General features: G+C 35.6%; 1 protein-coding gene across 5 annotated transcripts in view; it reads left to right on the top strand.

Moving 5' to 3' along the window:
- The window catches only part of LOC131428300 (probable nuclear hormone receptor HR3), a 554,301-nt gene that overhangs the window by 405,972 nt on the left and 134,574 nt on the right, over nt 1-13,755 (top strand). The window lies entirely within an intron of this gene.

Raw genomic sequence — 13,755 nt, 5'->3', positions numbered from 1 at the left:
TTCAAAGAATTCAGAACAAAATTCTGAAAATGATTTTGAAGCGTCATCCATGTTTTAGCACAAATGGGTTACAAATACTTACAAATACAGAAACATTACATACAACGTCACATCGTATTATAAGCGACTTACGACAAAAATCGATACAATCTTTATATGAATCGATCATCTCTTTGTATTGTTAGTTTATGAGTTCATTTTCCCTTATTACATATTACAAGTAGAATTACAAGTTTTCCTAAAAAAAATCCCAGAGTTATGAAAGCAAATGATTTCCTAAGGGTGATAACAAAATCATGTAGATAATAGGGCTGAAAAGTCACCACTTGTGACGAAACACTTAACTTAAATCTTAAACATTTAAATTCAATCCATATTGCAATGAACAATACATTTAAATAAATGTCTAGATCGTTTTCCATCAACTTAATTGAGTTGTTTAGCGTTTGGCGGTCAAAAACATAAGGAACTGTCTGTTTGTCCTCTGAAGAAGACGCAAACTAAAAACGTTGACGCAAGGGTAATAAAATGAAAATGTTCATTTTAATCAACTATTGACAGAAAAGCGCGATGAACAACTCAATATTCTAAAGAATTCAGTTGAAAGCTCTCGAAGTTTTGGGTAAGTCGATGCCTTTACCGTTGCCCACCTGGGTTCGATTCCCATCCTCGCACTTAGGGTCAGAATGTTTTGTTGGCCCGTGAAGCAAATACCCTTAAGACAACCTCTAAATTTAAAAAAAAATGAATAGAAATACAATAAACAGAAAAAAGGCAACTCAGTTAACGGAAAAGTACTGCAAATCCTTCCGGGGGAGACACACAGAAGTAAATACTTTGATGCTTAGTAGTTCCTGAACATTCTTTCGGAAGGTCACAAATCAATCTGAAAAATTCAAGCAAAAGAGTATTCTTTCTGAATTATTCACGGCGAAAAATTTTTTTCATGATCTTAAACAGAAAGTATTCCAGAACTGCGATTTCAGGTCAACAAAACGGGAAAGACAATATTACCATTCGGTGAAACGACCCTCTAAGCGAAATTTCATTCGGAGATATGATCCTTTCGGCGAAATGACATTCGGTGAAATGATGCCTTCGGCAAACTAGCTTTCGGTGAAATGGCTAGTATTGTAAACTGGAATATCTGTTAATTTTTATAAAGATTGAGTTTGCACAAAATTGTTGTTGATTGATTAAGGAAACCTTTTATGTAATTTCTATTTCCTAATTGATTTTATTATTCATGAAAAAGTGTTTAACTTTTGTCAGTGTATTTTTTTAATTTTTAAATTGATTTCCTAGAACTTTTTCTCAGAGATCAGTTTTGTACAATTTAAAGTATTCGTAAAGTTGATCCAGATCCGACTTTCGGTTCCGGTATAAAAGCGCGATAAGAGAAATTTTCAATTTTATGATTATTTTTTCACACGTGATTACGAAACGAGGTGCAAATTTTTATAAAACTTACTGGCAGAGATGTCTATCTCCTCTGTGTGACGAAGAGCAAGCAAAATTTCTCCCCTCGCACTGACAACTTCAACGAGAGCTCTTCTCTTTCACATTTATACACCACTGTTGTATTAGAGTGTGCACACATCACGAGTGCGTTTGTTTATTTCCTTTTACCTCTTCCACTGAATCGCACCAAAGTGCTAGAGCATTAGCTAATAAATTCTCTGAGGTGGATGCAGATACTTTCACAGAGGTGTACACGCCGGTGAGCACTCTGCTGTATGGTTTTCGTAGATGAAGCGTGGATACGCAAAATCAGCAAAATAAAACAATTTATCGTAAAATTTTCGGTTTTCCTTGCAAATTTTTCAAGCCAGATCTACTCTCTATTAATTGAAGTTCACAGAAGTGTTCGCTCACTATCACGCGCCAGTGGTCACTTGGGTGTATTTAGACGAGAGCGCGTGTGAGCGATTCATGCGAAGAGAATGTGTTTCACTCGCGCCAGCTGCTTTAACCACAAGCACACACTCAAATGCTGTCTATTCGACACTGAGAAGAAGTGCGCTTTCCTCTTTGTGCGGTGCTTCGTTTTTTTTCATCCTCGGTGTGACAAAACTCTGATTCTAGCGTGTATATCTCTGGTGAAATGCCATCTCTGCTTACTGGTAAATTCATCTAGTTGACAGATCTTGGATATATAAACCTACTTTGGGACTACTAGTCTCCAGTTTCCGTTTCCGAAAGCACCGGTAATAGTGAAGAAAAGCTTCAAAAGCGAAACTCACTTCGATTTCTCAGCAACGGTTAAACCGATTTGCACAATTCATTATTCAAATTAATGCTCTTATTGTCTTAAAAAATACTGTGAGATATCATCTATATTCGACTTTCGGTTCCAACAACATATGGCAATTAGTGTCAAAACTTTCAAACCGTTATACAAAATAAAGATGCAAAACCACCACGTGCTGGTATGAAAGAATAAAACACCACCGCCTTTGCTCCGTTCACAGTGTGCTTTATTCAATTTTGTATAACGTGCCACATTTAAATCTATTTTTTAAAGAAAAATCTGTAAATCTGAATTGGGAGATCTAAATTCTGTATTGAAGCGCAACGAAATGAAAAAGTTAATAGATCGAATCCGACAATGACAGCTACTTTTAGTTTAGAGGAAGCGTTTATTGTAATGTATTTTTTAATTACTTCATTTTACTATCTACATTACTTTACATTATGATTAAGAGGCCATCTTATCAGAAGAAATTTTAGAAAACATTAAGAATTACGCTAAAATAATTACAAGAAAAGTTATAGATAAACCGTCATTGGCAGATGCGACCATTTATAATGTTTACTATCCTTGATAAGATTATCAAAATTGACCACAGTTCGAAAACATCTTGTGATTTAACATCTTATCCGGAGAACCAAGTATCCAATACCATTCGACATAGTTCATGGAGCTAAGCAATGTCTGTGTGTGTATATATATGTACGTATGTATGTGAGTATTTGTCAAATAATGTCACTCATTTTTCTAAGAGATGGCTTGACCGATTTTCACAAACTTAGGCTCAAATCAAAGGTCTCATAGTCCCTTAGGTTGCTGCTGAATTTCATTATGCTTTCATTGGGTGAAGTGTATTTAAAATTGCACACCATCATTTAGAGTCACGATTCAAAAAACGGTAAAATTCTTCTAGATTTGGCTCAGAACTGATTTAATTTGTAGGCAATATTAGTTATTTACTAAACGAACCAGCTTCGGCTATACCTAAAAACTTTTAGAAAGTAAAATTAAACTATGCTATTAGGTTTAACAAAATGACATCACAAATCACAAATGAACTCGAATGACGGTCATGTTTGACATGTAGCGGTGAGTTATTTATATTTCCAATAAAATGTATTCAATTTAGAATGAACAAGTAATCAAATCACTGTTAGCTGTCAAATAATGTTCATTCAGTGAATTGTGTGAGGTTATGACATGTTTGCGTAAAACCGGATTAATAGTACTTCATTTTTTTTGTCGCAGAAATACTTGATAAGTTACTTCAAAGCTGTTCACGAATGATCAATTTTGAAGTGAATATTTTAAGCAATTTTTGTATCTAGCAAAGTACAGTACAGTAAGTACAGAGTACAGATTACAATAAATAGCACTTGATAAAGATTCCCATACAATCAATTACATGTATCGATTTATAAATTACGTTGGTTGGTTCACAAAGAAATCAAATCATTAAACCCTACAAACGAATCCTACACGATTCGTCACCTTTACAAGCTTCTTATTTTGGGTAAATTCATTGACCGCTCGCCCAAACTCAGCATTACTCACACAGAAGGGTTCAACCTCAGCAGTGCGAAGCATCGCCGGTCGCTCGGTCATTGGGCTTCATTGGCATAATTTAGGCACGAATTAATTAATACCTCTTCCATCACCGATTACGTGTCGTACGTGAGTGAGCCTAGGAGTACAGGGGCTGCCATACTTGGTTATAATCAACATAAAGGAATCCAAAACGATTCCATCGGTCAAAGGTTATTGGCCCAGTTTTCACATTCTTACAGTTTATTGTTCGATTTCGTTTGCCTTCTATGAAAAGCGGAAACAGCGTGCCTTTTCATTTGAATTGTAGACGATAGGCGCACGTCGGTTCGGAAACGAAGGCACATTGTTTGGTGTGATTTTTCAATTAGGAACATGATTGTGAATCGTTTGTTTCTAGCGCTTACATTTTCAGTTGCATGTTGGCTTAGAAAAACATTTATTAATTTGTTAGTTGTGCATTATTATTATTGAACTTTTGATAGAGTTTCACGATCCAAGATTTCAGCTCAAGGATGTTTTGGATTGTCTACAAAAATGTATATAAATTGATTTCCCCTCGATTTTAACCATTAGGACTTTCACCGAGAGCCAGCTAAGTAGAACCCCTTATAAATAATTCTCAAAAATTATTTGGACAAGCAAATAATAATGGTGAGATTTTGTCACGTTTCAAACATCGAGACTTTTACTCCTAAAAGCTTTAGATAGTTTAAAAACTCACAATAGTTCAGATACCTATTACTGTAATATTTCTGGATACCTAAAATTTTTCTAAATGGATGTTTGTTAACGATTTCTTTAAATTAATTAAACGTCATACAGAGCCCGCATATCATGTTAAATTACATAACATTTAAGCCTTTAAAAACATTTGTATAATGTTTGTCGACTGTCCCTTGAAGGGGATGCATTTTTATTACTACACTAGCTGACCCGTCGAACTTCGTCTCGCCTAATATTTTTTTTTAATTTACATTTTCGGACGGCCAGAGTGATCAAACGTCAAATGTTGTTAACGCTTCTCTCCATTATTTTTCTGATTAACCTACAATCAACGTAATTCGACACACATTGGTCCAAAAAAATATCACCAAAAATTAATGTGAAATACTTGTGTTAAGCAAAAATTGAGCAAAGGTACAGATCATCTCATCCTTTGTATCAAAGCACTGAACAGAAATCTCTCTCTAATGACTTCGACATAAAGGATATAAAGTACCACGTTTTCTCTTCCACATGTGATTCTTGCTTTCGGTAATCGATAAAAAAGCTTACTAAGCAGAATTTTGTATTGATGAACCTAACACAATGTTGCAGATTTTCTCTTCTAGAGTTGTTCATTCGGTAGAGTAGGATATGTTTACAGTTTGTATTTCTTCCAAGTAACTAAAAGTTCGTAAAAAAAGATTTGGCTTAAGGAATTACTCATACTCGAATGTTCACCCGACGCAACAGAACAAACTTTGAAGCTGTTGCAGCTTTTAAGCAGTGAGACAGTTTTCTCAGAACCTGTTCTGTACGTTCAAGTTGCCAAAAAGTGCCACGCGTACTTTAGAGCTTTAATAAAGTGGATATTTCTCAGGTACTGCGGAGCTTATAAATGCTTGGAGAGACGACGCTTGCATTTTAATTTGATATTCATCCTACTAATTTGATCATTCTTCACAGAATATGCATTATAAAATGACAGTCTCGTTCCATTATGGTAATCATCTTGAACATTGATCTAATTACCACTTATGATGTGCGCTTAGTGTAATCTAAATCATTAGAAAGCAAAATGCAAAGAAAGTCTCTTAGTTTGACCTTAGGGATTATACAGTACAATCTTTTCATTGATTCATTCAAAAATAATCTGATTAGTGAAACTCGCGCCCGATGACCAATAATATTCATCTGACTCCAATTCATTAACTGGTAAACGATATCAGAACTTTTTATTCCGGCCTACAGGGGTTTTCTAGAACATATGACTGAACATTCCGTCATTATGTCATTTGACAAGCAATGATTTTGATACCCAATTAAGCACGTGGCATGTGAAATAACCATATGAAACCACTCGTTGCGCGCCAAAAAATTTGTTCAACGATCTAGTATTCTTTCCTTCCACGACCAAGCACTTATGAAACTCGTTGCGCGCCAAACATCAATCGTAGATCTAGCAATCATTGGCGACTTTTTCAGTGGAAAATTCCATTGTCCATACAAAATAACTTTATTGGTTTTTCTCACTTTTCCGGTAAGTTTTCCTAATTTTTTTGATGTACGAACCCGGTGGGGGTAAAAACTGATCAAACAAAAAAAAATCATCTCAATCCGTTCATCCGTTCTTACGTGATGCGATTACAAAGAATGATCTCTGCATTTTTATATATATAGATAGTGATGGCTGCGGTAATTAGTTTCACACATCACATCTTTGTCCTCTTGTTCGTCTTTGTTAATGTTGTTGTGGGATGCGTCGTTGCGAGGCTTTTGCGCCTGCCAATCGTCTCTGGTAATGTTCGATTTGTTGGTGTTGGTTTTGATTGTAGTTTATCTGTATAGTTGTAAGAGATCGGCTGAAAAGTTCGTATCGTTTCTATGAGAGGGCGCCACTAGAATTAAATCCATACCATTTTCAGTTAGTACCAACCTTCAAAAGATACGTGTATAAATTTGACAGCTGTCTGATTATTAGTTTGTGAGATATTGCATTTTGAGTGAAGCTACTTTTGTTATTGTGAAAAAAATGAAAAAAAAAAGGAATTTCGTTTGTTGATGAAACACTACTTTTTGATGAAAAAAAGTGGCGCCGATACCAAAAAATGGCTTGATGAGTGTTATCCAGACTCTGCACCGGGCGAAGCAACAATTCGTAAGTGGTTTGCAAAATTTCGTACTGATCATATGAGTACCGAAGACAATGAACGCAGTGGACATCCAAAAGAGGCTGTTACCGATGAAAACGTGAAAAAAATCCACAAAATGATTTTCAATGACCGTAAAGTGAAGTTGATCGAGATAGCTGACACCCTAAAGATATCAAAGGAACGTGTTGGACATATTATTCACGAATATTTGGATATGAGAAAGCTTTGTGCAAAATGGGTGCCGCGTGAGCTCACAATCGATTAAAAACAACAACGAATTGATGATTCTGAGCAGTGTTTGGAGCTGTTATATCGAAATAAAACCGATTTTTTTCGTCGATATATAACAATGGACGAAACATGGCTCCATCATTTCACTCCGGAGTCCAATCGACAGTCAGCTGAGTGGACTGCACGCGATGAACCGAACCCAAAGCGTGGAAAGACTCAACAATCGGCCGGTAAGGTTATGGCGTCTGTATTTTGGGATTCGCATGGTATAATTTTCATCGACTACCTTAAAAAGGGAAAAACCATCAACAGTGACTATTATATAGCGTTATTAGAGCGTTTGAAGGACGAAATTTCAAAAAAACGGCCTCATTTGAAGAAGAAAAAAGTTTTGTTTCATCAAGACAATGCACCGTGTCACAAGTCGATGAAAACCATGCTGAAATTGAACGAATTGGGCTTCGAATTGCTCCCTCATCCACCGTATTCTCCAGATTTGGCCCCCAGTGACTTTTTCCTGTTCTCAGACCTCGAGAGAATGTTCGCTGGTACTACAAAAATGGTATCGAAAAGTTGGAAGATCGCTATAATCGCTGTATCGCCTCTGATGGCAATTATGTTGAATAATAAAAACGAATTTTGGCAAAAATATGTGTGTTTCTATTAAACGATACGAGCTTTCCAGCCGAACTGTTATTATGTTTGTAATTTCGTCAACCATTATCTCGGAAGTGCTGACATTATTTGAAGATGACGAAGAAGAGTTTCCATTGGCTGTGCAACACATAAGGTAACTCATCTAAACTTAATGAATAAGCTCAAGAATTGCGATTAACACGTATGACGCAATATTTTGGATGTGGGCCCGAGTGAAGCGTACCTGATTGAGAAACAGTACCGATTTCGTTCTGCGAAATGTTCAATATGTAACTATCACAGAACTATGTCTGAAGCCAAAACTAAAATGGAAACGATTTGCTCAGAATTTATGAACGATATTTTATAAGGTCATCCGATAAAATCACCGACTGATACTTTCGATGCTTTTCTGAAGTGTCTAGAATTTCAAAGCGCGAAAAGCCTGTTCACAACTTGAAGCTGCTTTTTCGAGAAACTTACGATATTTGGCGTTCTCTTCTAACAAGCATCCCAAGTAACAATTCGAATGCCTTATAGTTCTAAATATAATGTATAAGAGTATTGTAATTGATCCTGCAATAACTACCAGTTTTATGACAACTATAATTAGTGCCTCTTTTGACAAGTAATATAATATATTTCAAGGCTTCTATAAAACTTTTTAAACCAACTTTTACTTTGATAAAACCATTCATACACCCTTAAAATTGCTTTCAAACATTCTCTTTAAAACATTATTATATTACTCGTTCATAGATATAGTTTTGTGTGTGTGCGTGTTCATTGGAAGACAACTTTACTTAGAGAAAATTGTATGGTTTTAAAGTACATTTATGCCACATTTGTAATGGGCTATTTGATTTACTACTTTTTAATGTGTAATTTTCATCAGGGAAAATTTCATGGCCGTTATTATAATGTTCTTTATCGTAGCATTTATTGACATCAAATTAACTTCGAAATACAAAAACGAAGAAATATGACTTTTATAATTCAAATTTGAATCACAAAAATTAATTTTCATAAATCATGAAGACTTTAACAAAAATCCACAATCCACAAATTTATTTCAAGGTGATTAGTTATAATTCTTATTATTATCTATTCATTTACGATAAAAATAAAACCGCATGAAGTTTCTACTGAAACTCGTAATTAAAACTAAGATATTTTTACTGATTGCATTAAAAACCGACATGGCACACACATATTCAAGAAAAATATTTTAAAAATGCTATTATTTTATTCCATTCGAGTAAATTTTATGTTGATCGTAAAGCTGGTTTAAAAATTTTCTTGAATTTAGAATCATTTCGAAAAAGATTTAACGCAAGCTTATGCTAATTCTTCACTTTGTTTCAAAACTTATAATGGTTTTCAGTAGGCATTGAAGACAGCTACAAGTATTGTGGGTACAAATTAGTTCCATCCATTTTCAAAAGATGGCTCTGGCTGTTATTGAACAGCAACAGTTGATGTCGATAGTTTCAAGAGGTTAGACATCTCTAACTAATATTCAGTTAATATTGCTTCGACTTTCAAAAAACCTTGTCTTTCACTGTGTTAATTATGAGCAATTCTGTTTTAAACTAAGCAGTATTTGCGGGAAGTTTTAGTTTCCTGTTTTCATAGGAACTGAAGCGCATAAATGCTTGTGGTTGTTTATGCTGATAATTCTATAACTGATAATTCATGTAGGAAATAGTTTCGACGTTTAAAGAATGGAAATTTCAGTGTCCTGGTCGAAGACAAACAGTTGTAGGCATCACTCGATGAAGATCCGAGTTAAACGTATGAGGAGCTTGCAGAATCTATGGAAGTGACTCAACAAGCAGTTTCTGTACGATTAAAATCCATGGGAATGATTCAAAAGCAAGGCAGTTGAGCTAAGGTTATTCTCCTGCATTTGGAAACGCTGACATCTTGTCGCACCCGCCGTATTCTCCTGACATTGCTCCTTCTGATTACTGGTTATTCCGACGGATGCACCACAATCTGATAGGTCATCGGCTTACTTCTTTTGCAGAAATCGAAAATTTTCTACAAACTTGGATCATCCTAAAAGACGAGACATTTTTTAGAGATGGAATTCGAAAATTGCCTGAAAAGTGAGAAAAAGTAGTAAAACGAACCGAATTAAGTTGGATTCCCAATAACCACTGACAGAAAAGGGTTTCCTTAAATTTCAAATTTCTTTCAGCGTTGTTTGATGAAAATATTTCAAATTATGCCAATACGAATTTTTAACCGTGGCCCAGAATGTCGAGTTTCATGTACCATTGGACTCAGTTCGTTGAGTACACAAAATGTCTGTGTGTATGCATGTGTGTATGTACGTGTGTATGCAACAAAAATGTGCACTCGTGTTTTTCGGAAATGGTTGGACCAATTTCAAACAAACTCAGATTCAAATGAAAGGTCTCTTGGTCCCATAGCCTGCTGTTGAATATTACCTGGATCGAATTTATGGTTCGGAAGTAACGGGGTGGAATGTGTAAAAGAAAATTAAAATAAAATGTGAACTCGATTTTCTCCTTCAAATCAGATTCAAATTAAAGACCCTATAGCCTCAAAGCCTGACATTTAATTTAATTTAATTACACTCGATTCTCTCCAAGACCGCTCAATCTTTGTTTCACAAACTTAGGTCTTACGAGGAAAAAAATTGAAATTTCATCTGAATACGATTTCCGGTTCCGGAGTTACTGGCTGAAATATAATCCTTTCATTTTCAAACCGTGTTTTTATACATGACACTGAAAAATCAAGCATAATGCTTACAATTAATCATATAACTTTTCAATTAAACAAATTTGGTTAGTTGATAACCAATTACATTGATTCTGGGTATACTGGATCTTCGTTCCTATTTCCTGAAGTAAGTGACGAAAAAAGCGACTCTGTACTCCAAACCGGAAATCACTCCAATTTTTCAGGAACTATTGGTCCGATTTTCACAAACTTAAATTCAAATGAAAGGCATTATGTGCCCATCAGAGATGTCCATCTCCTCTGTGTGACAAAGAGCAAGCGAAATTTCTCCCCTCGCACTGATAACATCAACGAGAGCTCTTCTCTTTTACATATATACCACATTGTTGTATAAAGTGTGCACGCATCATGAGTGCGCGTGTTTATTTTCTTTTACCTCTAGCAAGAGCTCTTAAATTCTCTGAGGTGGACGCAGATATTTTCACAGAGATGTACACGCCGGTGAGCACTCTGGTGTAAGGTTTGCGTAGAAGAAGTGTGGGCACGCAAAATCAACAACAAAAATCAATTTATCGTTGAATTTTCGTTTTTCCTTGCAAGATTTTCATAGCAAGATCAGATCTACTCTCTATTAATTGCCAGTGATCACTTGAGTGTTTTTTGGAGAGAGCACGTGAGAGCGATTCATGCGAAGAGAATGTGTTTCTCTCGCACCTATTTCTTTCAACACAACCGCATACTCAAAGTCTGTCTAATGGACACTTAGAAGAAGTGCGCTTTCCTTTTTGTGTGGAGCCTACCGAATGCTTCCGCAGTGTAGAAATGAAACTTACACACTGGTGTATCACTCTAGTGAAATGCCATCACTGGTAAGTAAGCGTAAGTAAGTGTTGTCCAGACCCGACTTCCGGTTCCGTAAATAGAGCGATAATGCAAAAAAGGGAAAAATTCTTCCTAGTTTGGCTTAAAATTGTTTCAATTTGTAGCTTGTATAAATTTTTGGTAAACGAACCGATTTCAGCTATGTCGGTTCCTAGTTCTTGGTTCCGGAAGCCCATAAATCTTCATTTTCTCGAAGCAGTAGATATTTTTTATGGAAATTTTTCAAGTTACACAGGTTTTTTTATGCGGTGATTTTTTATTCAGTATGTATCCCTCATATAGAAAAAGAATTGGGTGTTTTTTTTGCTCTTAAAAAGCACAACATTTTTTAATGAAATGAGTTATTGGCAAGCAATAATCCAAATCAAATGCAGTGATTTTCATCAAATCTGTTGTCAATATCTGAAATTTGAATCCAATGGAACAATTTAATAAATGAGCAATTCCAGAAATGCTTAGCAGATCATCAGACTCGACCTTCTCCGATTTGGATGAAACTTTACACATGGCTGCAGTATGGCAAACCATAAGTTTTGAACCGATTGAGAGGTCAATCCGACTCACGACTGATTGTTAAAAAGGGCGTATGTATTTTTGCATTTCACAAAATTTGCCTTTTTCAAGTCGTTGTAACTCGGAAACCGTTAAATTGATTTTTTTCTCAATAATTTCGAAATGAATCAAAAAAATTGAATAAATGAAAAATCAGGGATTCGATTTTTTTTGATAATTTTTATTTTAATGCTCTTATCAAAACCTACAGATTGGTGGCTATCCAATCCGTGCCTTTTGAAAAATGAAGAAGTTACAGCTAAAACAATTTACAGATATATTCGAAATTTCAAGTTCTCGTTGAAAGATTATCATTGAAACAGTAGAATTTTATTCTACAGATTAAAGGCAATAAATTTGTTCATGATTTAATGTAAATTACCCCCGATTAAATCACATGGTCCTTTACCATGAGAAGTTTCAAAAAAATTCCACTCAGCATCAATGTTATAAATTGATTTAAATTTACAAACTTGAAAAAAAATTCTGTTTTTGTACTGCGAGGCAGCTCCGTCAGACATAAATAAAATCTTAAATATAATTAAGAATTATTCATGTACATGTAATAATTGTAGATATAGCAAGCAAATAAACAATTCATGGAAATATAAAAAATGGCAATATAGTTAAATAACCAAGTATCTCAAGAACAGCTACTTTTAGAAGAAAGGATATCATGAACAAATTTATTGCCACTATTATATTTATTGACAATATTCTACTGTTTAAATGATTATCTTTTAACGAGAAATTGAAATTTCGAATATATCTGTAAATTGTTTTAGCTGTAAGTTCTTCATTTTTCAAAAAGCATTGATGGAATAGCCATCAATCTGTAGATTTTAATAACAGCTTTAAAATAAAAAATATCGAAAAAATTAAAACCATGCTTTTTTTAATTAACTTTTTTGGATTATTTTGTAATTATTGAGAAAAAAAATCAAAAATTTTTTTCAGTGTATATTTTTTTAAAGTGCCCTATCGATTCCCTACAACTTCTTCCTGAACGCCTTTTTTGTACAATTAACGGTTTCCGAGTAACAACGATTTGAAAAAGGCATTTTTGGGAAATGCAAAAATACATGCGCCCTTTTTAGAAATCAGTCGGGAGTCGGAATGACATCTCAATTGGTTCAAAACTTATTATTTGCCGTACTGAAGCCATGTGCAAAGTTTCATCCAAATCAGAGAAGGTCGATTCTGATTTTGTCACTTTTCCGTCTACTTATTCCTGGAATTGCTCAAATCTGTGTAAAAGAATTCATGAGAGTCTGTTCTTCCTTGAGGGATCTCAATTCAATTAAATTCAATTTTAATTTAAATTTAAGTTTAATTGCTTTAAAACACACCAATGGGAGTTTTTCAACCAAATAAGATACTTTTCAGTAGATCAGAATCATCATTTTTCCCAAACAAATCTTCCTCATCTCGAATTCCCACGAGGGCACCAAACCGGTCCTAAGTACGAATCCATCTGTTTCACTAGCAGGTGAAAATAAATTAAGCTGCTTCCCTCCCGACATCGAATGGGGAATGAAACTAGGGTACCGGTGAGGGATCGATCAGCTGAACAACAATCACAACACTCACCAGGCGACCACAATCACCACTTCCACCACCACTACCACCGTCATCAAGCACCGATCGGGTTCTATCAGTGCCCTGACCACCGTCGCCGCAACAAATTAACAGTGTTATTGCACTCGTTGCGACGGTTTGCGACCGACGCTGTGTTGTTCTCAACACACACCTCACCCACCGGCACCGATCGAGTTCCCCTCAGCGGTGACGACATCACTGCCGCACCAGAATCGCACCGCTAAGCAAGGCAGAGAGAGCGACGACCCGTGACTCGCCGTCGTCTTCGTCGTCTTCGTTGCCGTGAGTGACGCGCTATGGCAGCTTGTATGAATGACGCGAAATATCGGTAAAGCTCGCGTTGCCATCCCGGCCCGAAGTAGCGTTCATTGAACGCGTAGCGTCGTCGTTCTAACATAAATATTATTCAATAATCATATGCTTTGCATTCTCTCATTCGCTCGGTTCTTCTTTGTGCGGTCCTTCTCCCGGCAGGGGAAGTTGAGT

Source organism: Malaya genurostris, chromosome 2 (assembly GCF_030247185.1).
Source record: "Malaya genurostris strain Urasoe2022 chromosome 2, Malgen_1.1, whole genome shotgun sequence".
In the NCBI taxonomy this organism is placed as follows: Eukaryota; Metazoa; Arthropoda; class Insecta; order Diptera; family Culicidae; genus Malaya; species Malaya genurostris.
This window is presented reverse-complemented; position numbering and strand designations above follow the sequence as displayed.